This window comes from Seriola lalandi, unplaced genomic scaffold (genome assembly GCF_002814215.2).
Source record: "Seriola lalandi dorsalis isolate HSWRI2012SDOR001 ecotype SW California unplaced genomic scaffold, Sedor1 jcf7180002054582, whole genome shotgun sequence".
Lineage (NCBI taxonomy): Eukaryota > Metazoa > Chordata > Actinopteri > Carangiformes > Carangidae > Seriola > Seriola lalandi.
Window position 1 is genome coordinate 2,061,505 of NW_019525135.1, and position 24,580 is coordinate 2,086,084.

The following is a 24,580-nucleotide window of genomic DNA, read 5'->3' on the forward strand; positions in this document are numbered from 1 at the left end:
ATCCAACATATGGTCTTTTCTCCTCTTTGATCTGTGTTTTGGCCTTCAAAAGTTTACTTAATTGTTTACCATTTTGCTCGTCTTTGGACTACCTTAACATGGCCAAGCAGTCCAGAAGGGGGGCATTTTCCTCTGTTGCTAAGCAACAGGCACAGCCTAACTACCCTGCCAAGGAATACACAGCCAAGCAGTTAATGAGGATACAAAAGACTCAACTTCAAATGCCTGACGTTACTATAGACAAAAATCAGCGCTTGTGATTCTTGTTGGATGGAGGATGCTTGTAATTCTCAATGAGATATTGCTGGACAGCACAATTCATATTCTGTATGCCATAGCATATAGGCTTCAGGTCTAGATGTGTGTCTTTTAGATTAATGTCTCCATCTAGTGACAAGTCCCTGAGGCAAAGTATAGACAAACTGTATGTCTAGGAGAGATAACAGCCACAGGCATCAGGTTTCACATGAAACAGAATGAACTCCAATTGTGATAAACAACAGTGAAAAACAGCTGTTACATACTGGAACATGAAATAGAGAGATACGAGATGTTTATTGCTATAACTAGCAATCACTTAGTGATTAATCTAATTATTTTTCAAATAATCAATTCAGAGCTGACACAGGTGACTCAATGTAGGTGATTAATCAATTAGTTGATCTAGACTAGAATTATCAGAAGCCATTATGGTAGTTGATTGATCATTACATTTTTTCTAAGCAAAAAACATCCTCTGATTTGCTACTTTTCTTTGTTTTGTGTGAAAATAAATTGAATGTCATAAGGTTTTTAAGTGTAGGTTGCTCAAAAAAGGCTTCAGGAAACTATGATGGGTAATTTTAACTTTTTTACCACATTAATTTTTTATCAGAATTGTAATAAATACATTTTATCAATCAATTAAGATTAAGCACAAAATTATGAAATCACAAAAAAACTAACAAAAAAAAATTACATTAAACCCTAACCCTACTGGGTTTTAAAAAAAACACTGGGTTTTAAATAGCCAAACTAAAGCAGTTGTCTTCCTAATAAAAGAAGTGGAAGCTGGTGCTACACTGATCTATCATTAAAGATATATCACTGTTCTTAGACACATCTGTATGTAATCACCCTGAAACTCACAGGAAAAGAAGTGTTTGATTGTTTACTGTAGTAAGAACATTATTCCTGAAGCAATACGCATAGTAACAGCTTGAATTGCACAGTGAATTCTGCAGAGGTCCTCTGGTCTCTAATGAAATTTAAATAGCTGCATGTCCCAGGGCTAATCCCCTTTTCTTTTCCATCCTTGGCAGGTGTACTCATTAGGAATCTTATTTCATTTTACATGAATCCAAGAAAAAACTGGTGAGTTGATCCAGGAAGTTTATTCAACTTTGCCTACTCTAGAGAGTTGATATTTTTTATCCTCCGACCAGAATCAGCGTGATTTAACACTAATGTATCTGAGAATGTGTTAACAAAATGTTTAAATACTGCTGGAAAATAATGAATTCATATTCAAAAAGAAAAACTTTTCTCAGATGTACCTAAATAGAAGCCAGAAGCCTAGGAATCAGATGTTAGGAGGCAGATCTTATTGAGCAAATATGTCTCAGTGTTTTAGCCTAGTTGGAACAGAACCTGAGGTATCACTTCTTGTTGCAATCAAAAATGAAATACAGTTTGTTCCTTTTATATTTCTCAATTACATTACTCAGCAAGTTTGTAAAGGAGATCCTGAGACTTCAAAGTTGTTTTTTAATTATCTTTATCTGAACAAGAGTAGGTTAGGAATGTCTCGTCCCCCACAGCATGTTGTGTCTACAAACTGCAGTACTTGAGTGGATTACAAAACCTTTAAACTGAACAGATACCCAGGTGATGTCTATAGAGAACTGTGGCTGAGTGCTGCGGATGAGCCAGTTTATACTGTGTAGGATATTGTGGAGGCAGTGAATGAAGCTCCATACTGCTGCTTCTGCTACTGATGGTGAACAATTTGTGCTTGAAGTGATACATTTAGTTACTTGTGTCATCTTTTACGCTTTTAATGCTGATGATGCAGAAATGCTAACACATAGCTGGACCATTTACTGTATATTAGCAAATAAATCAACTATAGATTTAGCTTATCAGCAATAGCCAATGCATTTGTCATATTTTGAACAAAATATTAGCAGTGCTGCTGTTGCACTGCAACAAGAGTCTCAGAAAAAAACACCAGTGGGGATAAAATGAGGGAGAGATTTTACAGCCCGCTGAAGGCCAAAGAGAAGCAATGCAACATGAAGAAATATTTTGTAAGGATCTGGGTAACATTAGATAAATCAGCACTCCATATGAAACATAAAAACAAATCAGTATTTTTAAAAACCTGTCCACAGACACCTACAAAATCTGTGATTTTATTTTAAATTCCACCAGGCTTTTTGTTTGTGTAACATATTTCCCCAATGTCAAGCAACATCAGCAGGTCACTATTTCTGGCCACATTCCAGCATCCACAGACAACTGTCCCCTGTAAGCCATTCAGCTTATTGTTGATTCAGATGTATCTTTACATTTCAAGATACTGTTTGTGTTTGTTTCCTCACCATATGACAGCTCTGCTCATTTGTAGCAGCCACCTGTTGGTTTGTTTTGCTTGTCAGCGCTTGTGAAGGGGATGACAGTACAGTGGCTTCAGAATGTATTCAGACCGTTTCACTTTTTGTGCACTTCATTGTGCTGTAGATTTATTCTTTAAATTAATAAAACCAAAACTTCTGCCCATCAGTCTACACTCAATAACTCATAATGGCACAGACAGATCGATAGGCAGATAGATGTTGTCGTTGTTTGTTTGTTTTTTTTTGTTTTTTTAATCAAAAATGGAAATCTCTCATATACAAATGTATTCAGACCCTTTGCTGTGGTACTCCAAATTGTGGTCAGGTGAGGTGCATCCTGTTTGCTTTAATTATCCTTGAGATGTGTGTAAAACTTGATTGGAGTCTGCCTGTGGCCAACTCTCTGCAGACCTCTGCAATAAAATATTGTGGCAATTCATAAATCAGGGCATGGTATAAAACCATTTCTAAAGCTTTGACTGTTCCCAGGAGCACAGCTGCCTCAACAACTGTGAAATGGAAGACGATTGGAATCTTCAGGACTCTTCCTAGAGTTGGTCGTCCAGCCAACAATGGTAACCAGGCAACAAGGCCCTGGTCATCGGAGTGACCAGGAACCCAACAGTCTTATGAGAGTTCTATGAGAGCTTCAGGGTGAGGGATAGTCCTTTACAGAGATGGGAGAACCTGCCAGAAGGACAACCATTACCAGGACTCTATCAATCAGGCCTTTATTGTAGAGTGGCAAGACAAAAGCCACTGAGAGTGAAACACAGTTTTGCATTTAAAGGACTCTGAGAGCACACAGAAAAAGATTATCTGGTCTGAAGAGACAAAGATTTAACCCTCTGAACAGAAGTCAAAGCACTGTGCCTAGCAGTTGTCATCACCAGGCCAATACCATACTTACAGTAAAGCATCATCAGGCTCTGGCATGGGGGTCTCTCAGCAGCAGGTACAGGGAGACAGGTCAGAATTGATGGAAGGATGAATGCAGCCAAATACAGTGATGTTCTTGACGAAAAGCTGCTCCAGAGTGCCTGCAAACTGAGACTGGGGCAATGCTTCACTTTTTAACACGACAACGACCTGAAGCATACAGCCAGGAAAATGCTGGAGTGGCTTTGGGTCAAGTCTCTGTCTGTCCTCCAGTGGGGCACACAAAACCCAGACTTAAACCCCCATTGAACATCTGTGGAGAGACCTGAAGATGACAGTTCAAAAACACTCCCCATCCAATCTGACAAGCTTAAGAGGATCTGCTAGGGAGAATGGATAAATTGCCCAAATCCAGGTGTGCAAGCTTGTGTTGACTTGCCCAAGTCTCAAAGCTGTACTTGCTTCCAAAGTGCCAAGAGTCTGAATACTTTTGCAACAGATTTCAGGTTGTCCTTTTATACATTTGCTAAAAATTAAAAAAAAAAAAAAAACATTATGTGTTATTGAGTGTAGACTGATGGTCAATAATGGCAATTGTATCAATATAAAATTAAATCTACGACAAAGTGTGCAAAAAGTGAAGGGTTCTGAACACTTTGCATTTGTTCCTGCACTTTTGATGAATTTTTTTCTAAAAACTGTTTTTTCTTTCATTGGAAAGGTCATGGTGAAAGGTACACGTGGAGTATGTAATAGCATTCTGACTATCTTTTGCCTCTTGCTTTTAAATGGTAAAGGGCTATCAGCCTTGTTTCAGCCCTCTGAATCACAGCATGCTCAGTGACAGCTGTTTTTATGATCAGAGAATCAACTGAATCTATTACAGCTTTGCAGGCAGAATTTTGACAGAGGACATCATCTTCCTGTGCCAGACCCAGAAAAAAAGGCAACAGAAAATCTGCCACAAGGACAGCATGAGTGTGGATGTAAGGAGTCCAGTAGCGTCATATAAAATCTGAAATCAGCTCTGAATCTGCTTATCAAATCAGAATCCTTTCGAAACCCTTATCAAAATCTTTTCAGGTAGTTAATGTGGTAGGGAATTAAGATGTGTTGGTTTTGAATAATATGTAATGTTTGTATTTCAGTCAGTATCATACCTAAACCACAGAGATTCTGCTGTTCAAATAAAGGGCTGTAGGGCTTTCAACTCATATTCTGTTAATGTTCAGTGTCATACATTAACACTGTCTTGACTAATTTTATCCTTTGCTGTGACACAATTAAGTGTTTACTTGTCACTGGGGGGCTGTGTTGCAGCTTCAGAAGCAATAGAAGCTAAAGACAAAACAACACACTGAAATTATGATTATTTTTTAATAATTTAGCACATGCCAGCTCAACGAATCTCTGATTATTCTTCATGCACAATGCACTTGACTTTGTCTGAAGCCAAACTGCACTGTATCCGGTCACTGATGGGTCACAGTATACGGTGTAACACCAGCAGTAGGCTGAGGCCAATCACTTGTTATGCTCAAGTTCTCAAAAATGCCACAAGTTTTTGCTTTAACATGATGGACAGAAAAATATTTATGGGACTTGTTGTTCCCACCTTTATCATGAGGACCCTTCCACATTTATTGCATTTCACAGTTGTTCTGTTAACTTGAGGCTTGTTAACAACTGCGTTGCTGAATTAGCATGTGTTTGAATAAGTCACCAGCTTATTTTACTTTGCAAGTGCCTATAGTGTCAGAAAGAGGCAAAAGATACTATCTAAGAGAGATTGTGAGATTTAGTGTGGGATTCACTGGCTGTGCACCTGAACAAAACTGGATCCAATAAAAAAATAAAAAAAAAAGTTCTCAAAGCCCAAATCAGTGTGGATAAGATCAACACAGCTGTACAGGTTCCTGTAAACCCTCTTACTAAAACAACTGCTACTGCAGCTCCTGTGTCAAATAAATCTGACAAATGTGACATTGTGACATGTCCGTCTCTACTGATTGGTTCTGGAAACAATGAAGTGGCAGTTTAGTCTTATTATGAGGGTAAAGTACTACAAAAGTACAAATGGTATAAATAATATAATGTAATGTATAATAATAATGTACCTTCCTCACTCTCATTATGTGGCCACTGGCTTTTACAGGCTGATCACTTTTTATTTAGTCTTGTATGAAGGCCAGGAGCCTGTGACATTAAAGTGCAGAGCCCTTCAATTGATCTCTCCCGTCAGAGATACCATTACTTTTCAAGGTTGCATGTCACCTACTTGTGGTCTTACTATTGATTTAGAATCCACTTGAAGCTCGAAGTGATTCACATGAGTTTTAAGTGAGCTGTATAAGCTTTACTTGAATGAACCTGGACTTTGGTGGATTAAAAATCTGAAAAATAAACAAAGGCAGGTAAGTTTTTAGCTGTAAATCATTGATCTTACAAATGTTAAGCTCCTCTACCTTCATGACAAATTTGAACATCAAACTAACCCAGCATAGATAGTATGTCAATAAAGGCAAGCATGTGACTTACAACAAAACCAGTTACATCAATGCATCACCGTAAGCCAGGGGAAGATACGAGAAAGGCACTTTCAGTGTCATATTGACCTTACGTTAATGCAGCATGACTGCAATCGTTAACAAGCTCTACAGAAAAAGAATTCGATGCAGGCTCTAATTTCCAAAACGGACAGTAACATGACAGTCGAGTGGGCGTGTGCAAGTGAAAGTTGTGTGCGTAGGAGGTTTATACTTTCAATAAATCTGCCCCCATCTACAACCAGTTTGTACCTGTGGGGCTAATTAAAGGAATGACTGTACTTTGATCAAGGGGGGGTTAGACCATACATCAGATTCAATGCACTATGAGAGGTGGTGAAAGGCCTTATTGCTGTGTCGAGGCAGAGGAAAAATGGTGAAGCTCAAAGCATATCGTGGGAGGAAAGGAGGAAAGGTTGTTTGTTACATAAAGTATAAGTTTCCATATACATATTAGATATTTTTTATATATTACTTTTCCTTATCCGATTTGAGGGTCGAAGGACAGAGGGTGTTGTGCGCTGTACAGTAAAACTGCACAGTAAAACTCCTTGGGGCAAATTAGTGATCGTGATACAGGGCTATTTAAATAAAATTTGACTTGGCTTGACTTTACTTATTTAGCATGCATTTGGAGATTTATTCCCTCTTGGTCTGAGAGCTGCTTTTCTGTGTGTTCATTAAATTTAGACATTAACAAGAATACTTACCTATAATACTCAAAGAGATTAGTGTCAAGAATAATTTTTAAATCCATTCATAATAATATTATAGTTTGAATTTATTATTTTTATCACTACCTTTAAATAACAAAATTAAAGCAGAATAATAAAACAATTTATTGGTATGGCGAGAGTTTTTCTTAATTGCATTGCTGCCAACTTCAGCCTAACGCTGCAATTGATTTCTGGTTCTCTTCACACACTTCCCATTATAGACACACACAGACACACATCTCTGTCTTTGTGAGGACCGTCATTGATATAATGCATTCCCTAGCCCCTTACCCTAACTTTAACCATCACCACTAAATGATTAAGCCCAATCTGGTTAAGAGTAGGGTTAATACTACCCTTAACCCTATACCCAAGTCTTAACACTCAAATGGTCCATTGAAGGTGTGTCCCAAAGTAACAACCTGCAAAATGTCCTAATTTTCCAAAAACATCCTCACTCCCAAGCACTAAAATTCAAATTGGTCCTCATGAAGACAGATAGAAAAGTGTACTCACGCACACAGAACACAGCTATTGTAGTTAAAGTATGAATCATTTAAGAGCATAAAGTACACATTCTTCTGCACAGAGAAGAACATTCTCAAGTGTTACCAAATGAGGAGAAATCTGTCTCTGTTAATCATCTCATTCCCTGTGTGAAAATATGGAGAGGTGAACCTTTGACTCCATAATCCGTATAAAGTTTGTACAAGGACACATAAGGTTGATAATTTGTTATATGAAAAACAAAACCTAAGAAGCAGAAAGAGTAATCGATGCCACTGTAAGAGGAAGTGTTCTGCAAATGCACTGGTGTGAGGCAACAGTTGCCCAACTTTGCTACAGTGTCATGTTGAACAGACTGCAGATTCATAATGCTGTAGGGCACCAGTCCAAGCCATCAGGAATATCAATAGTCTATTTTCCTGCATATTTCAATTGCAATTTTTCCAGTACTGCAATCATAAATCTACAAACACAAATCTCATGTCACACTCACTGAGGTCACAGACTTCACTTGAATGAGTATTATAGTTGATATGATGTGGATAAGAATCAACAAGTCCTCCAATTTAAACAACAATATAGGTCGCTCGTCCCCATCCTCTGACAGGACAGAGTGTACCAGCTACAGGTGTACTGGACCTTTGTCGTCATGGTAACAATAATTCGACCCGTGGGCGCCTACCAGCTTCAGGTGTAACAGACCTTTGTCGTCATGGCAACAATAACAAGAAACAAACAGCTGTTTCCTGTATGAAAGTCTGGTGTTTTGCATTTGTATTTTGGTTTGACTCATCCAACCATCCATCCATACATACATCCTAACCTTTCCCCTAACATGAACTCTGTCGATCGATCCTCTTTTGCACCCGTCACAATTACTACATCCCCTAGAAGTCGACCAACAATAAAGCATAACTATGGGTCGCAATAAGCTGCATGCATAGGCGACTTATGGGCTCCTTTCTTACAGGACGACAGCTTCATAAAAACCCAATACTTTCTCTCTACTTTAGAAACCAACTGTGTGCTTTTGCTGATTGTATGAAGAATTTTGATAACAACAAAATCTTGAGCAATTTGTTTGCTCTTATCCAAACTAGAACACAGGTTTGCTATCTGTGTCATCTATTCTCAAAACTGGGCCTTTGTCTCCAACAATGCATGTGACTATGGAGCAAAAGTTGGCTGATTTACCTTCATGTACCCAAGGGTTGCACAACATGCACAGTAATGAACTGGCAATTAGGTTGAATCTCTAATTAATCCAGTTTAGTGTCGATTGTGATGTAATTTCAATGTTTTTGCTGGCAGCTAACAAAAAGAAAAAAAAAACATGCAATCCAAGTTTCACCTACTTTACCAACCACTGTCAGGGAGAGAGAAGTCTGATTTTATTGAGTAGATGTGTTATAAACAACCGACATGATATTAATGTGTTAATGTTATTGGGAAACTAAATAAAGGAGTTTAGCCAGGAGGGCGTTGAAGCCTCCCTCCTGTGTACAACAAGATATGTATCTATAGGAGGTTTAAGGAGGATGTCTGCAATGTTGTGAGTTTATAACAATAAAAGAACAAAGAAGACAGTCCTGTACAAGGTAATCTTGTCATTGTGATTGAAAGCATGTGTATCCTGTATTAATTACTGTAAGTGTGTATTGTATCAAAGTACTCTCTGTGTAATGTTGATGATGGCTCTTGCTTGGAAGCAATAAATATCTGTGGATAATCTGAATATTGTGTCGCCTGGTATATGAGTACCAACTCTCATCAGTACTAGCCAAGATTGATGTTCAGTTTCCCCTACAAATTTCCAAGTGCAATGGATTTCCAAATCTTTAGTTTTCAGGCAGTGTGATTCAGGTGCATGCTCTTCATCACAGTGAACTGCACCAACACGACTTGAATATAAAAAAAAAAGAAGACAGATTTAAGTGTTTTATTTATTTTTTTATCACCCTGTGGGCAATGGTCATTTAGAATTATATTTCCTGAATATATTTCTTGTATAGCTATTTATCTGTTTCTGTTGGGAGATTTTCAGGACTGAATAAAACACTGCGCTCTCTGGTGGTAGAGAGGGAGGGAGGTGCATGTTATTTCCATTCCAATTCAGCGAGCAACCACACTGCAGCACAAAGCAGGGGGCAAAGGAGCACAGAGAGGTCGAGGAGCAGAGTAGACAGAAATATTAAAGCAAAATATTACCTGTACCTGTATACATCCGTGTGTGTGTGTGTGTGTGTGTGTGTGTGTGTGTGTGTGTGTGTGTGTGTGTGTGTTTGTGTGTGTGTGTGTGGCAATAAAAAGTGCTTTTGTAATGCATGACTAATACATTTTTGTCCAACAATGTAGTCAGAGAAACTGCAGATGGTGTCTGCATGAGGGGATTCCAGAGGTGTATGACAGTGACTGACATTAACCCCTCCCTGCCAACTGCACAAGTAACATGTTTAAGAGCTTCACTTCCTTTCAAGTCAGCTATAAAGTCCTTCATGAAAATGACATTACATGACAAGAGACAGTCATTCAATCCACTAGTGCCCTCTCCTTGAAAGGGGGGATTATTTGAACTGTAGTTAAAATTTAACTCTGCCAATGTCTGTCAGTTTAAAAAGCAAAAGCAGTCTGAGTATTTCCATAGCAACGGTGGTAAAAGTCTGTCACAGCAAAGCAAAGTCTCTGAGCTGTCAAAAGATTATTAAAGTATTTAAAGCCTTTCTTATACTACTTTCATACAGGAAAACCCATGTATACCATGCTCTACTGAACACGTATTCAACCCAAGTTGAGCTTATTCATAATCCCCAGTTGTCAACATTCACTCACTCAGACTCAAGTCTGCATCTGTCTGTTCCAGACAAGGCCCTGCTAAACCAATGAATGACAGAATTATGTTTTTGTACATTTGACAAACTTTTTATCCTTAATAGAAACACATGATTACAAAAGAAGAGAAGTGACAAACCAAGTTCAAATATGGCCTATTCTCATTGATCCATTCAGAATAAGTCCATTTTATAGACAAACAATTAACTGATTAATTGAGGAAATAACCTGCATATTAACTGATAATGAAAATAATCAATAATTGCAGCCCTATTCAACACCCAACCTTACTGCATGAACAGGTGGAAAGGGGAAATAATGTCATAGCAACACAAAGCTTGAGCACAGACTTAGCCCACTGTTATACTGAAGCTGTAACCAACTGTACATAAACACTGCGTTATAATTATATATGCATGATTTCACCTCAACACACTGATATAGTATGCGACCAAAATTGACGGCTTGCATTGTTAAGTCTTTCCATTATCTCGACCATCTTTAGTCACTCCCTGTTAACTGTTAAAAAAGGCAAAAATGCCATGAAAATAAACTTTAAAATATTTTACTCTGTTCGCTTTATGAGCAGTCATGTCTGCTGGCAATATATAATATACACAAATTCTTTAATGTCTCTGCTCCAGATGGTGCCTATAAATATCTATTGCTACATTACAGCCAAATTTCATTTATATTTTAGGCTATATTAGCATTTACAGTTTTTCCACTCTATGCATTTTGCAGCAGTGACCAGCCACTGCTTCTGAATCTTACAAAATGTCAAGAAGTCTACATAACTACATGACCTTGCAGAGAGCTTTAGGTTTGAACCAAAGAATACAGGAAGTAGAGACACACCCATGCATCCATGCACAAACCCAATCAGGTCGGATGTCTATGATCTATGCACCTGACGAAAGGCAAAGAGGAGAAATAAGAGGAAAATACAGAGAAGCTAAAATTTCGAAAAAAAGATACACAGGTTCACTAAGCTCCCATGCTAAGAATCATTAGCAAAGGAGTGTAAAAAACATTCAGCTACAGCTACTCGTCATAACTGGTGTTGAGCATCACTTTTGGTGGATAAAACAACAAATGTCACAGTCCCAAATTTTGCCCGGGTGGTGGGGGGGTTCCACTGATGCTGAATCAAATCCCAGGGGAAACACTGATGTAGTAGTGGATAGTTGCCACAAATCCTACAGTCTTGATCTGGTATCAATTCAATTAGGATGGTGAGAGAGAAAGCATGAAAGACAGAAAATTTATAAGAGATCAGTTGGTCAACAACATATCAATCACTCAGCCTTGGGCACCATAGCAAAGTGCTATACACTCTCTTTTGTTTGATGACCCCAATTTACCTCTGTCACCTCTTGTCCCTGCTGACCCAAACAAGGCTAAAAAGAAAGCTATGTTTTCAGGTTTTCATTTTGTCCATCAGCACAATTCTATTGCTGTGGAGGCAGGGAGCAAATGGCGGGGGGTGTCCTGTTTACAGCTACCTCTTCCATCTTGATGTTCTATCCAGTACAGCAGGTTTGGCAGCACTACAGTGAGCACATTAGTGCATGGTTGTGAAGAAACCCCATGTTATCTCCTCTTTGCTGACAGACACAGAGAGCAGCGGAATACGTGTTGGCTCGTTTTTACTGGACACCTATCATCAAGAAGCTTTTTGTTACATTATAAAAAATGTACAATACATTGCACCATCTCTAGGTTGTAAAATTTTAACAGCACTCATTCCCTCTACAAAGAACACTGCAATACGAGAGGCTGGTCTGGAGAAAGCTATACTGTAGTTACACCTGCCTTTTTGACAAGGCTGTGGTGCAGAGGCAAATATCAATTTCAGTTTTTTGCAGCAGTGTTGACGTTCCTAATTTGTTGTGGAGGCTAGTAAGATACAGTTAGTGGAGGAGCCGAGGGCAAGATAGGTAAAAAGCATTTAATATAATTGCATTATCCATTCTAGTCATACATGCTCAGATATTAAACTTTAGGAGCCTCTGTATGTGCAGAGAGGACAGTAAATAATTTAGATTAAAAACTAAAAGGTTCACTTCATAAAATGCAGGTTGTTGAAATCCACTCCACTGTCTAGGGGCCCGGGACTGCCAGGATTGCTGCAGGCCCTCAATCACTTGGTACATGATTATCAGGTGATAATATACTCAAACAGGATCATTCCAGAGATTATGCTAGTAGATTAAGAGTACATGCTGTCCACTGGGGCCCTCAGTAGATTTTTTTCTACAGGGTCCCCTTACAGACCCTGTTTGACCCTGAAGCAGGGGTCTACAAGTATTTTGAAGACTTGATGGTGACTTGCATTCCTTGTACTCCTCCTAATATGTTTTTATTTAAACTCAGTACTACGGCTGCCCCTTAATAGTCAACCAAAGGTTTTGATTGGTCAGTTGGTCACAGGGAAACTCCACAGAAACTGGCAAGAGTCAGTCAGTCAAAGACCATTTACATGTCCTTACAATTACTAGACAGTAACCAAGTGTCTTAGGTTCACCTAACTGGGCACATTTAGTAATAAAATACTAAATATTTAGAGACTCTGACAACAACTCCTGCCTTACAGCAGGCGTGCGGGAACTCTTAGGGCACACACTACCTCTTACAGTAATTACATTCTAGTATGTCGGGCAGGAAATCCAAAGTTGGGGACCATTTCAAGAGGGTAAAAGACAACACCAATTAAGATGACATGCAAACTCTGCCAGCAAACATCCGCCTATCATTTGTCAACCTCAAACAACGCCTGTTATTTTAAGTGAATTGTAAGTAGCCTAACATTAGCAGCTTAGCATGACCTCTTGCTCTAATGTTCTCCTAGCTGATTGTTCCAACACATACAGAATCATTTGCGCTTTTTCTGGTGTCGTTAACAGACGGGCCGATTTGTGCACACACTTGTAAAATTTATATTTTAAACTCTCATTATTAAGGTTTCATTTCTTTGTAATGTAACACAGTGTTAGCAATATTACTTATAACATTCTTTCTCAGTCCTGGGTTCAAACCATTTTCTGATGCCCCTAAAAATATATAATTTTTTTTTTTTTTAATAAAAAGGGGTAGTCCTACTCAGTACATTTTTCACACTGTAACTTTCACCCTTGCTATTTCCTATCATATCAATGTTTCTTACTTTGGATAATTATGATGTCACTTTTATTGTGACTGTATTATACCTACTGAATTGTCCTTGAACACAAACTGAATCTCAGTCCAGGGCTAAATGCAATCAGTATAATGTAGAATACCAACTATTCACTTTAATCCAGAACCAGGACATGTATATGAGTAGCCTTCCCTATCTCTCCACATGATCAATGAGAAACGATGCAACCTTTAGAAAGGTCACACTTCATCTTACAATTCTTTAACTGATGCATTCTTAAGATGAGAATATATGCATCTTCTTTGCTCAATAACAGTGTCTCATCCCAAGCATGAAATAAAATTCAAATCAATGTGTAAACTCATTCATGTAAATTGACAATGACGAATCAATTTGTCATTTTTAATTTTGAATCAATTCGTCACTGTCAATTTCACTGATATAGCCTAGAATGCTCTTATATGGGACTTCTCATAATAATGAAATATTGTAGCTTCTTGTTATATTGAAATACTAACTTATTTTTGTAATGATAAAGTTAACTGTTAAAATTAAATCAGTCTACATACCTTAAAGTTCCTCTCCAACTTGTTTTAAACTATTTAAAAATACTCCTTATTGGGAAATCTGTATCAGGCCTTGTGCCCCACTCACCACCGCTGCTTGCACTAGTTTGAAAGGTGAAAGAGCATTGACTATCAAGACGGTTAGCAGAGGAAACTTCGGAGAGACTCACATCTGAGCCTCAGTCAGACCCAAACTCAGATGAAGAGTTGTGTGTGTAATCAGCAACTAGTAGCATATCAAAACGGTTAGCGTAATTAGCATCTTTTATTTGTTTACGTTGTTTGTTAGCTCGTAACTGGCATCGGCCGACACAGTATTAGTGGTTGTGCTAATGTTAACACTCGTTCTCTTTACTGACAAGATTTTTGGTTTATTTTGCCCGACTCTCGTCCCTTCAAGTTGATAGGATTGGTCCCTTTGGTTATATGACATATGAATCACTGGATGTCTGAATCCATTTTTGTCAGTTATGGAATTGACTGTTTATTTCGCTCATGATATGTCTTACCAAAAACATGGTCCTTGTTAACAAGATCATGTTAACAGAAAAATGGTCATGTTAAAAACATGACAGGAACTAAGAAAATATAAAATAAAAAATATTTTCTCAATGCATCTTTTTTTGTCAATTACAAATTCAGACACTTTTTCTCACTGTATGATCAAATCAATACTACCAGAATTGTTAATATCCCTCATTTAAAAAGGTCAAATTAATATAATTCCATGAGAATTCTATCAACAACAATGTCTTTTTAGGTTAAGGTATAATGTTTGGTCACTTACATGTATTAACTAGGTATTTAAGAAGCATTTATTTTTCTAATGTTATGTATATTGTTCACAGACCAAAATTACAATTTATAATGCATAATGTAATAAAATTTGTTCTCTACTACTATAATATTATATCTTTAATGTCCCATGGTTTCGTTTCACAGCAACAACAAGCATGCAGAAAATCATGGTTACACAAAAACAAAACAATGGTAATCAAAAAACACATCACCAGTAGGCAAAGGCAATGTAACAAAGTGAGCTAAAAGAGAGGATTCAACGGATGTTGATTTTGTCTGCCTAAATACCTTGCTGTGTTTTGCAAACAAAGACTATATGCTCTGCTTGGTTAGCCTTAGTATCAAATGCTGATAATCTATGAAATGGATTCCAGGCTTAGAAATGGTTGTTCACAGCAGCTCTGTGATGCACTCATATGGTTGTGTTTTAGTTGAGTGTGTTTCCACTCTGTTCTCTTATTACCTTCTGTCTGTACAAACTGTGTAAACATTTCCCAAATCTCACCAAGTATAGCCTTTCACAGAGGGCGATCCACCATGCTGCAGACTGTATTGGGCTTTAAATAAAATTGTGGAGGGGATGTCACTAAAATGACTGAACTGATGGGTGGTTTTGAGGAGGACGGAGGAGGGGGGTGTCGATGGCTGGTGGCTGATGTGGTGTGCATTCATAAATACACTTAATGGCTTGTTTTATGAACAGCAGTGATTCATTCTCCTTTTTTCCCTGTTCTTTTCTTGAGACTGATTGGTTTTGAAAGATTGAGACGATAATGCTGTGAGATACAAATGAGGAGGCTGTGAAAAATCTCATTTGAAAAAGCAAGGGGAAGCGTAGCCTTGTAAACAAAATTCTATTTCACATTGTTAAAAGGTAATTTGTCTCCATCGTGCCTGGCAGAGCCTTCATAAATAAAACAGTGCACATTGCAGGTGAGCACTCCTTTTTTCTTTTGTTTTTTTCTCTACTTTTTCTTTTGTTCGCTCTACTACTTGCATGCAAATTAGACATGTAAAGTAGAATGGAACATAAGAATGAAAAAAATTAAAAGGTAAAGTCAGTGGCTACACTATAGTGCCCTATGAAATTCTTTTGCATACACCAATAATCTGTAAGAAGTGTAAAAGCAGCTCAATAGAGCAATTCTGTAACTACTAGTGGGACAGAAAGAAGAAGAAAAACTCACAATAATTAGCATTTAGCTTATAAAGTTATTAGTTATTAAATGTTCCAGTTTCCTTGCATCAAGTAGACAAAAATAACCTGGCAATCCTGTTGGATTTCTCTTTCTCACCACCCACTGAATGCAAATCCAATATTCTAGAGCTGAAGCGATTAGTCAATTGACTGATTAGTTGATCAACAAAGAAGTACTCAAAAACAATTTTGATGGTTTATTAATAATCCATGTCATATTTCAAACCAATTTCTTTTACCACTTTTTAAACTGGATATCTTTGAAACCAATTTGAGTAGATCACAACTGTGACAGCATTTAACTTTTTTCTGAACCAGTTAATTGAGAAAATAATTGACACATTAGTTAGTCATGAAAATAATTGTTAGCTATACATTATATACTGTCATTTTTAACTGTGGTTTGATCCGCTGATTCCTGAGATAATTATCTGGTTCTCTGGCTTGGTAAATGTCGCCATCTGAATAAAAAGAAAATTAGTCCTTCTATATGCACAGTAGTTTCAGAGATGGGCACTGGTTCTGAAAGGTATGTTATACGAGTGAGGTAATGTGACCATAAAATAGGTTGCACTCCAAGTAGTCAGTTTTTAGACTCATAGAGGTATTGAGATTATATGAATTATAAAAATCATATCATGATCTTTTTAGCACACAATCACGATGCAGCATTTGCACCATTTAAATGACGATGCAAGATAGAAGCCTTTCTATTTTTAGAGATGTTTGATGAAAACACGAGAATCTAAATCTGAGTATTACAACAATTACATAATATAAATAAATAATAAAACTGACAAAAATGTTACAGCCACATGTTCAGCCAAAGTACAAAATAAACCAAGAAAGCATGAACTACAAAGGATTGGAGTAACTACTATATGTGTCAGTCATCAAAAGCAGGCCTCTCACTTTTACCAGCGTGGCAAATGACAAAAGGATGCTACAGCCCTCATATCTCCACGTTGAGTACAGACGGAAACACACCCAGACTCACGATATATAAACACAGCTATGAACAGAAAACTGGATTTACATTAATTCTAGAAGCTGACAACAGACATGCTTTCACATTTGCTCTCAGACCAGCTAGAGTACATACAACAACAGCAGCAGCAGGTGATACCACCATAACCCTTCAAGGACATTCCTTTAGGGCTGCAACGATTAGTCAAGGGAAAGGAAATTAATCTGCAACTATTTAGATGATGATTGGTTGTTTCGGTCACTTCTCAAGCCGGAATGTGAAAACATTTGCTGATTTTAGCTTATCAAATGTGAGAATTTGCTTATTTTCTTTGATACATGATAGTTTAATCTTTTTCTTCAGTTTTGGACTGACGGACAGACAAATCGAGCTATTGGGAAATGTCACCTTGGACTCTGGAGAGGCTCTGGAGAGATTGTGAACAGGCGTTTTTCACTACGTATTGACATTTCATAGACAAAATGAATAATCAATGTAATGGAGAACATAACTGGCAGATAAGGAACAGCTACTACATTCTCTACTAACAACATTTATGGGACACTCCTAATTCATGTAAGTCCAGCATCAGCCAACACTCAAATTAAGCACCTTATGCTCTAAGTTTATGAAATGCAAGTCAACAAACAACAGCAATAGCAAACAAATACAAAATGTTCTTACCTTCTGAAGTTACTCTGTCTTGTTTTCCTCACAAGAAACTTCTGATCCTAATTTTACAGTGGATGAGTCTGATTGTGCAGGAAATTACTTCAGCTGTATCAGGAACATCAGTCACTGTTGGTCTCAATTAATTTAATGAGCAGACATCTAGAAAAGGCTCCTGCCAGTTTCCTCCTGTTTAGGGACTGTTGTTGAGAAGTTGCCCCTGTTCAATATGCTTCTATCCAAAGTCCATTCATTAACTTGGCTAAGTGCTGCTACCTTAGCTCCTTGGTCCGAGGGCGCTTAAAGATGAGCGTCGCATCCATGACGTCGGCCACAGGTTTCTGAAGAGCAGTTTCGAAACTCAGAGTGGGCTGCTCCGCCGTCAGTGCCCGGCTCCATCTGACTCCTGGCTAATCCAAAAATGCAAAGACGGAGGACAGGTTCCCGTTAGCATTATTAGCACAGCTGGGCGTCTTGCTTGAGAGCTAACCCAAGGCTAATTCATTTGCTAGCTAATTAGCTAGTTAACAGGCTAAGCTAACAAGCCGGGTGCAGACACCATACCTGCTAATTAGTTAGCTAATTTCACTCACCTCAAAGTACAGGAGAACAGACTTCCTCACGTTCTGTTAGTCAATGAACCGCACCGCAAGCCATATTATGGGTCCAATTCAATTTGCATGAAAAATCACCCAAAAGGCACCAACACGCCGAGGTCACGTTCAGTGTTAAGGTGATGCAGACCAGGGAGCTTAGCTGTGACGCCACTCAAAACGGCCACGCCCTCAATATTCAGAATTTAGGCCTTAATAAGGTTTAAATGAGTGAGTTATAGAAATGCATGTAAACCCCAATGTAAACTTCCCACAGCCTAACAGGTGACATCTGTAAATAGCTGAATTTGTCTTTCTCTCAGTACAAAAACGTTCAGTTCAAAGTTATTTCATTGTATTGTAAACTAGCACGTTTTACATTTTTGTTTGATCAAAATACTTGCAGATTAATTTTGGTTCAATCAGTTTATTGATTAATCAACGAACTACTGCAGCTCTAAACATATCCAAATCTAAATATTTACAAATATTTTAACAAAATCATCACATTAAGACTCAAAGATTAAATTGTTGCCGTATCACTCTGTCATTAATATCTATTGATTGTTGACTGTACATATGACAGAGATGTACTGAAAATGTGGGGAAAATAATTATTATTAATGAATCAATAACTTTAACTTCATGTAGGACTACAAAAGTCAAACTAGCTATAAAAATGTCACGTCATAAAAATTTCTATTAAGATAAATGAACATCTCTCTGACAGTATCAACAATTAAAAATGATTCATTTAATAAATATGGTATTATGGATGTGGAGTATTGTATTGGACTGCACTGCATTAAAAGACAGATTTAATTTCTGGTAACTTACTGGTGCCCAAGCAAGGGTTGAAACCAATGGTGTGTTGGCATTTTTAAGAATGGAGGAACACTAGCAAAAATGTTAATTAACAATTTATTATTGTCACATTTGTTAAATATGTTGGGTAGATACCAATATCCATTCATCAGTAGTCAGCCTACTACAGTACAGGTACAATTGACTAAAACACATCATCGCAGCAAGAGTAGGTGAACTGCACATTTCCGGAGTTTCCTCTGTTGAGACGAAAGCACAGTCTTTAAACAATGAACATCCATGAAAAGCAGGAACATTTTTATTGTGTTACCTCAATAGCTGAGGATTGAGTCTGTGATTGAACTGATAACAGCCCTAAAACAAGATAAGAAACAGATATCTGAACTTGTGATATTGTTGGCTCTTGCCTTAATCAATTGTGATGCAGTTAGCCAGCTGTATCTAGTCAAATGTTTCTCGTGAAAATGACGCAATGCCATCATAAAGACGTGTTTCTGTTGCTAGTCAGAGATTTCTTTTTTAGCCACAGCAGAGGCAACATAACGAGGGAGGTCAGAAGTGAAACACTTCCAGCAACAGTATGAAGGAGGACTTGCACCACAATGTCTTCACAAGAGAAGATGTTACTCATTCTTGCATTCTTGCTGTATTTTAATTATTTTCTAATAATCCATTCAACATGATTTGTGTCAACATTTCATATATTTCAATGTCATATATAGTATAATAATATATCGGCCACAAGGGACATGTCTGGAGAGTGAGTACCTTTATTTGTGCTGTTTTAAGGATATTTATTTGATAATACTTTGGTACTTTTTCTTAAGTGGCATTTTTAATGCATGACCTTTACTTGTGATTAAATATTTTTACATGGTTGTATGGTATTTAAAAGAATGTGAATACTTCTTCCACCAGGGAGGACGTTCTGGGGTTTGAATGTTCTGTCTGTTTGGAGGCATTGCTGTGCGGAGTCTGCATGTTCTTCCCATGTCTGCCTGTCTTGGAAATCATCTGGGTGTTGCGGTTTCTTCCAGCAAACCTCCTATGATACTCCAAATTTCCCATAGGTCTGAACAGTGTGTGTGATGGACCACAGCTGTTAAATACTCTTTACAGAGATCTCTAGGCATTTTAGAAAACATTCATTCCTCAATGGGAATTCAGAGATGTTGTAGATAATGTAATTGACGACCCACCTCCAGAAAATCATAAAAAGCAATGAACTCCTCATTTACAGTGGGGGCGATGAAGAAAATGGGCAAAGGTTGCTTCTATCACCATAACATTCAATCAAGAACAGCAGGGTGTCATATTTTTCATATATCTCATATTAATTTTTACCACATGGAATGAATCAGTAAGAGATATTATTCCTCTTGCCCTTCATTCACAAAAAGCAGCTATCACTGGGAGTAGGTTAATTAAATCAGCAAAAACATTGCCACTGTCCTTTAAACACAAAGCACATAAATGCTGTTCTGTCCTATCAATGTATGAGTACCATATTTCCTTCTGCTTTTATGGATATTGTATTTTTGATACTGTAGTAATAGTGGTATGGACAGCTGTATCCGGTGAAAACACAAAAGCAGAATTTTCCGATCAGTCGGCCCACCCCTTATGGGATTTGCTTGTCTCAAAGCAGCAAGGCACAGGCTTAGCTGCTTTGAGACAAGCAATGAAAAACTGTATAATAAGGAAATTAAACACAAACCATCACAATATGATGCTGGGGTTTTGTTGTATTATTGTGAAAGCTCATCAATGTTTCACCATTCCACTCCTCTCATCGATATTAATATTCTTGGCTACAAATACTGTCTTCAAAATGAAATGTCATTAGAAAACGGTAATTGTGCCTCAACTGATGTTTTTGCTGTTTTTTGTTTTTTTTTTAGGGTTATTTAGGTCTAAAGTAAAACTCACTAAACAAAACAACAAAACAGCAAAGTGCCTCATACTCAGAGTGTGTTGGATTTCGCTTTTACTGGAAAGCCGCTGTGGGCTCACATTTACAATATATGATCACATTCACAAATGGCAGGTTATTTAAAGCAGCTGTAATCAATACTGTTATTATGACATTGTATCAAGTCACAATGTGAAAACATTGTCACAGTGTGAAAAGAATTGCTGATGGTTATGAACCAAGAATTATCACCTGAATTTGCAGCTCTGCTCAGCTTTACGGAGCTTTATAGTGATTTTCAACTTTACTGTTAAGGTGCACTCTCACTGCTGTCAAAGTGTTGTTTTCCTCCACGGCAGGTGGCTGTTTTCAGTGTAAAAGCTGAGTCAGTGAACACAGTGTTGCATTTAGCAGCTAAAGAGCCAGAAATCTCCCCCAGGAGTGAGTAAAGACTAAAAACAGACCTAGAACAGAGTTGGGTTGAAATTCACCAGGTGACCAGAAACACGACTCACAAGTTCACCATATCAGCTTAAATGAAGATGATATGTCAGTGTTTTGTTCAAAATGTGTTTCCACTGCCCCAAAGCAGGTTTAAGAAAAGTTCATATTTTCTCTGTCATATCAAAAAATTCACCTAGGCAGACTGAGATAGAAAGAGTATTCTGACAACAGACATGCTCTCAAGTGTGAATACTTCCATCCTGCATCCAGACTCAGATTTTTCATTGTAGTTGTCAGATAATGTAGCAAAGCTTTTACGGAGCAGATTCAAATTCAGTATGATGATTCTTATGTCAGACAGGTTGACACGACCGCCCACTGCAGCACAAACAGCTCTCCAGCCAAGAGCACAGGAGTCATTACATATGCTGTGTATTATTCATGCACACACTCACAGCATCTGCCCAAATACACATTTTCTGTGTGTGTGTGTTGAAAAAAATGTCTGACCACTAGATGCCTGGCATGGAGCCTGATTTAAGATAGCATTGAGACTTAATTTAACATTCACACTGGGACTCACAGCATCATCCAGGAACACTTACTGTAGGATTAAATCATCATTCAGGGCGCTGTATTCACATTCACTTGACAGGATTTACATTGATAATACAGCAGTAGAGATCAGAGATGACAAAAAAGTTCCTGTCCAACCTTAAGTAAACATAGCTTAAGACTGTAAACTTTGCCCTGAGATCCCATTATGTCGGGTTGATTCACATATACTTAAAAAAAGTATGCATACTTTTGACCCACCAAACACAGTTTGTTGCATATTAAAAGATGCACTGTACTGCAATGTCATTGCAGAGAATGCCGAACTATGTTCATATACTGAAATCACTACTTTTTTATGAACTGGAGCCGTTTTATTTTATTCACACCCTTGGTTTTAATTAGAAAAATGTTCAGATTCCCGTTTTTAAGCTAGAGTACTCATAGCAAGAAAAGTATCCAGCAAGAGCAGACAGGGCCCAACAAAAACATGGGAAAAAACAAGAAATAAAAAATTGATTACTTCACGTGTTGCTTGGCCTTTTGCTTTAACATCTGTTGTTGTCTTTACAGATGCTGGTTCCCTCAGCTCCAGGCTAGACGCTGTTTCAAGGCAACTCATCAAGATGAGTGACAATGCAGGGATGCCTTACCAGCATTAGGGGATAGGAGGGAAGAACTAGGACCTCACAATAAAAAATACCCTGTTAAAGAAGACACTCATCTTTCAAGGATGTTCAATTTGTGAGTCAAACTTTAGATTTTATACAGTATGTTTGTCCAAGTATAACCACATTTTTGAGGGAATGACAGGAAAAGATTTGTCCATTTGCCAAACCACATTTTATTTTTGAGTTATAAAAGCAATTTCACGAGGCAAACGAGAACAGGGTGTTTACAGTAGAAAAGGGGGAAGAAAGCATCAGAATGGAGCCAATACAGACATAAAAAACACCCTCAGAAAAGTGCGTTCTAACTTCTGTGTGCAGAAAGTCCAATAAAATCCTCTCAAGGCTCCTATTGTGAAGGTTCTTGTGAACCTTACCAGCACCTTTAGGCTGTTATCAGTGCAGCCAAGTGTTTTCACTGCAGTATTTCTCTTTTGTGCTTTTTTTCAGGCAGGCTGGAAGTACTTTTTCTCTGCCATAACAGTTGCACATGTCTCATTTCAAATAAACAGGGAATAACAATGTGCTAGTTGAATGGATGCAAGTTGTGATAATACTGGGTTTTTTTTTTTCTACAACCTTTAATGGAAAATTAATACTATACACATACATCAAAATGGATTCACAAGTTTATACTGCAGTGCAATAACTATTCAACAATCATCATACTGTTATAATTAATATGTGATTGATATTTATTACCGTCCCCTCACGCCAGAGCATTCCTGGGCTAGAACCCCTGAGCAGTTCGACCACATAGACTCTGATGATAAGCCTTATTGGTGGCGAGGGCCTGGAAGCAGAAGACGGAGAACTCTTTCTGACAAGCATAACTTTAAGTGTGCAGAACAGGGATGCACTCACCGAGCACTGAATGTGTGGTTGCACAGAAAAGGGGTTGGCTCTCTTAGTTATGCAGACAGGACCCACAAGGCAGATTTTGAGAAGCAGACCTCATGACAGTTGACCTGTCACTAATAAGTATGCTCTTTAGTATGCTGTAAGGTCAAAACAGGTCTTTAGCCAGGTAAATGTCTAAAGTTAGGTGATGGACAGGCACAAAGAGTTCCCCAACTGCCAGAACTGAGAGCAGAGAGAGTCTGGCACAAACAGCTTAACAACAAAACATGTGCTTGCTGTTGGTTTATTATTCAGAGTTCAGTGTTTTACGGTGCTCTGAGTCTCATGATATCTCCAACTGACACAGGTGGAAGGCAGAAAGGTTTCAGAATTTTCAAACTGTACAGGTGAACTGACCTGTCAGGAGAGAATGTCAGGCTTGGTGTTGTTAGAACCTGGACTATAGGACAAATAAAGTTAAAGTTGACTCCATGACCAGTCCAGCCCAGAGACGTCTGTTTATGATGCCTGGGATGGCTGCTGCACTTTGTAGAGGTGAGACAGGTGAAGGACTAGCAAGTGGTCTCAGGCAGGCAGAAATAAAAAGAAAAGAGAGGCACACATAAAGTCTCTGACAAAACTAACTGAACAAACCAGCGTCTGTATAGATTGATAGCACGCTGAGGACAACTAGAGGGCAGGTGAGGAACAAATCTTTTTTACACTACATCCTTATTCTAAGAATATTTTTAGTATGAAAATATGCGCAATAAAAGCAAGTTTGATACATTTGAATTAGATTATTGTCAAAGCATACTGCTGTCTCTTTGTGAAGTTTAATTTTCAGAAAGAGTAGCTATATCATTAAGATTAGTATATAATAATAATATTAACATAGCATACAGTTGGCAAGCAGTATGGAAATGGGACAAAGTTTTTTGATGTCAGAGCAGAAAACACCCAGATGTGCATATAACAGTAATGGTGGCTTGCCCAATATACTAGTGAATCACAGTAATGTATACAATACCTGGCACCTACATGGACACCTAGGAGCAGCTTTACAAAATGTTATTATATGTTTTTCCTGATTTGACATGTTGAAATGTTTTGAATGTGACAAAGATCTAAGACAGGGTCTGGAATGAGAGCAGAGAGCACAGCAACTGGAAATGGTAGGACACATTCCTCGGTGTTCTGTACCAAGTCATGTACCCTGTTTTGTGCATTGCTAAAACATTATCTGCTTATCTCGAAATGCTGCATGCCTATTACATCGCAGAGTTATACATTTACAAACCCCATGGGTAATTAGTTTCGAGTTACTGTATT